Below are 3,843 nucleotides of genomic sequence, written 5' to 3'. Positions count from 1 at the left end.
CCTTTAAGCGTCCTGGGGCTGCCTACCCGTCATCCTTGGCCGCCGCCACTCTTTCCTCGAAAGGAGATTGGTTTGCCTGAGAAAGAAATGTTCGCCGGAGTGAATCCCGCACGCCGTCCGGGTCGTCCCTACAAGGGCCGTCGGGTGCGGGCGGCGGGCTCCGAGGTAGGACCGCTGAGTCAGACGGGGCGTCTCGGTCTCGCTGAAACGGTTCAGGGTAGCGACTTCGACCCCTGGCAAATGCCCCCCCTAGGGAAGATTCGTGTCGCAAGCCCTTAGTCGAACCCGCAGGGCGAAGGAACCCAGTCGCCCGAGCACCGGCGTTATAAGCCGGGCCGGCGTGAGCCCCTCCTGAGGCGGGTCTTGTTTGCCAATCGGTCAGTGGGGAAAGGGTAATGGGGAGATGGGTGGGGTTCGAAATATGTTATTTTCCCCGACCCAATCAAAGTTCGATTCCGCCAGTTCCCAGCTTAGTTCCCAGCTCAGTTCCATGTCCAAGTCCTTGTGCCTGTTGCTAGGTCAGGTCCCACCTCGTTCGATTTCGCCAGTTCCCAAGCTCCGTTCCATGTCAGACTCCACCAAATTTCGTTTATGATTCCGCCAGTTCCCAGCTTAGTTCCCAGCTCAGTTCCATGTCCAAGTCCTTGTGCCTGTTGCTAGGTCAGGTCCCACCTCGTTCGATTTCGCCAGTTCCCAAGCTCCGTTCCATGTCAGACTCCACCAAATTTCGTTTATGATTCCGCCAGTTCCCAGCTTAGTTCCCAGCTCAGTTCCATGTCCAAGTCCTTGTGCCTGTTGCTAGGTCAGGTCCCACCTCGTTCGATTTCGCCAGTTCCCAAGCTCCGTTCCATGTCAGACTCCACCAAAATTTCGTTTATGATTCCGCCAGTTCCCAGCTTAGTTCCCAGCTCAGTTCCATGTCCAAGTCCGTGTGCCTGTTCCGGGTCAGGACCCACCCCGTGTTATCATTTATCCCTGAATAACACACCATTGTCGGATTGGTGTAGACGGTTACGACCGCCTTAGTGAGTTCGCCACTCTCACTTGTCAAAATTTTTCTAAGTCCGTGTGCCTGTTCCGGGTCAGGACCCACCCCGTGTTATCATTTATCCCTGAATAGCACACCATTGTCGGATTGGTGTAGACGGTTACGACCGCCTTAGTGAGTTCGCCACTCTCACTTGTCAAAATTTTTCTAAGTCCGTGTGCCTGTTCCGGGTCAGGACCCACCCCGTGTTATCATTTATCCCTGAATAGCACACCATTGTCGGATTGGTGTAGACGGTTACGACCGCCTTAGTGAGTTCGCCACTCTCACTTGTCAAAATTTTTCTAAGTCCGTGTGCCTGTTCCGGGTCAGGACCCACCCCGTGTTATCATTTATCCCTGAATAACACACCATTGTCGGATTGGTGTAGACGGTTACGACCGCCTTAGTGAGTTAACCACTCTCACTAGTCAAAATTTTTCTAAGTCCGTGTGCCTGTTCCGGGTCAGGACCCACCCCGTGTTATCATTTATCCCTGAATAACACACATTGTCGGATTGGTGTAGACGGTTACGACCGCCTTAGTGAGTTCGCCACTCTCACTTGTCAAAATTTTTCTAAGTCCGTGTGCCTGTTCCGGGGTCAGGACCCACCCCGTGTTATCATTTATCCCTGAATAGCACACCATTGTCGGATTGGTGTAGACGGTTACGACCGCCTTAGTGAGTTCACCACTCTCACTTGTCAAATTTTTTCTAAGTCCGTGTGCCTGTTCCGGGTCAGGACCCACCCCGTGTTATCATTTATCCCTGAATAGCACACCATTGTCGGATTGGTGTAGACGGTTACGACCGCCTTAGTGAGTTCGCCATTCTCACTTGTCAAAATTTTTCTAAGTCCGTGTGCCTGTTCCGGGTCAGGACCCACCCCGTGTTATCAGTTATCCCTGAATAGCACACCATCGTCGGACTGGTGTAGACGGTTACGACCGCCTTAGTGAGTTCGCCACTCTCACTTGTCAAAATTTTTCTAAGTCCGAGTGCCTGTTCCGGGTCAGGACCCACCCCGTGTTATCAGTTATCCCTGAATAGCACACCATCGTCGGACTGGTGTAGGACGGTTACGACCGCCTTAGTGAGTTCGCCACTCTCACTTGTCGAAAATTTTCTAAGTCCCTTCACACTTAGAAAAAATTCGTTAAAATCAGGAGGACCACCCTCGGACACCCCAACACCTTGCAAACGTTGTCCGAACATAGGGTGATCTACCTGGACCCCGGGAGAGCGGAGGGTCGGTTCGCAGCCTGGAGCTCACATTCAAAATTTTTTCTCTCCCTATAATCTTGCCGAAGGGTTTCTGCAGACCACCGGATTTTGCATGAGTAGGTGAGTTATATCCCCTTACATTTGGTAGACCCAAATTCGCTCTCCTGGTAGACCCAAGTTATATTATGGGGTAGACCCAGTTTCGAGCATGGGTTAGACCCACGTGAATGCCCTGGTAGACCCAAATCATCATGCGAGCACCATAAAAATCAGCGGGGTTTTTCCTCGAGCCTATCCGAGGATAGGCTCACATGAGCGGATATGGGTTTGTAATGGCTCGCTGAAAATCACGAGCTCCAGAGATTTTTCTCTGAAAATTTTTCTAAGTGTGAGCACCACACACATCAACGGTGTTTTCCCTCGAGCCTATCCGAGGATAGGCTCACGAGGGCGGATATGGGTTTGTATTGCCTCGCTGAAAGCCTGAGCTCCAGAAATTTTTCTAAGTGTGAGCACCACACACATCAACGGTGTTTTCCAACATGCCTATCCGAGGATAGTGACACATGAGCGGATTGGGTTGGCTGATGCCCCGCTGAAAACCTGAGCTCCAGAAATTTTTCTAAGTGTGAGCACCACACACTTCAACGGTCTTTTTCACAGTGCATGTCCGAGGATAGTGACACATGAGCGGATTGGGCTGGCTGATGCCCCGCTGAATTTCTGACCTCCAGAAATTTTTCTAAGTGTGAGCACCACACACTTCGGCGGGGTTTTTCCCCGAGCCTATCCGAGGATAGGCTCACAATGAGCGGATATGGGTTTGGAATGGCTCGCTGAAATCCTGAGCTCCAGAGATTTTTCTCAGAAAATTTTTCTAAGTGTGAGCACCACACACATCAACGGGGTTTTCCAACATGCCTGTCCGAGGATAGTGACACATGAGCGGATTGGGTCGGCTGATGCCCCGCTGAAAACCTGAGCTCCAGAAATTTTTCTAAGTGTGAGCACCACACACTTCAACGGTCTTTTTCACAGTGCATGTCCGAGGATAGTGACACATGAGCGGATTGGGCTGGCTGATGCCCCGCTGAATTTCTGACCTCCAGAAATTTTTCTAAGTGTGAGCACCACACATTTCGGCGGGGTTTTTCCCCGAGCCTATCCGAGGATAGGCTCACATGAGCGGATATGGGTTTGGAATTGCTCGCTGAAATCCTGAGCTCCAGAGATTTTTCTCAAATTTTTTCTAAGTGTGAGCACCACACACATCAACGGTGTTTTCCAACATGCCTATCCGAGGATAGTGACACGTGAGCGGATTGGGTCGGCTGATGCCCCGCTGAAATCCTGAGCTCCAGAATTTTTTCTAAGTGTGAGCACCACACACATCAACGGTGTTTCCCTCGAGCCTATCCGACGATAGGCTCACAAGGGCGGATATGGGTTTGTTTTGCCCCGCTGAAATTCTGAGCTCCAGAATTTTTCTAAGTGTGAGCACCACACACATCAACGGTGTTTCCCTCGAGCCTATCCGACGATAGGCTCACAAGGGCGGATATGGGTTTGTAATGTCTCGCTGAAATCCTG

The sequence above is a fragment of the Stigmatopora argus genome, unplaced genomic scaffold, assembly GCF_051989625.1.
Source record: "Stigmatopora argus isolate UIUO_Sarg unplaced genomic scaffold, RoL_Sarg_1.0 HiC_scaffold_135, whole genome shotgun sequence".
NCBI lineage: Eukaryota > Metazoa > Chordata > Actinopteri > Syngnathiformes > Syngnathidae > Stigmatopora > Stigmatopora argus.
The sequence above is the reverse complement of the archived record's forward strand: the minus strand, read 5'-3'. Positions refer to the sequence as shown.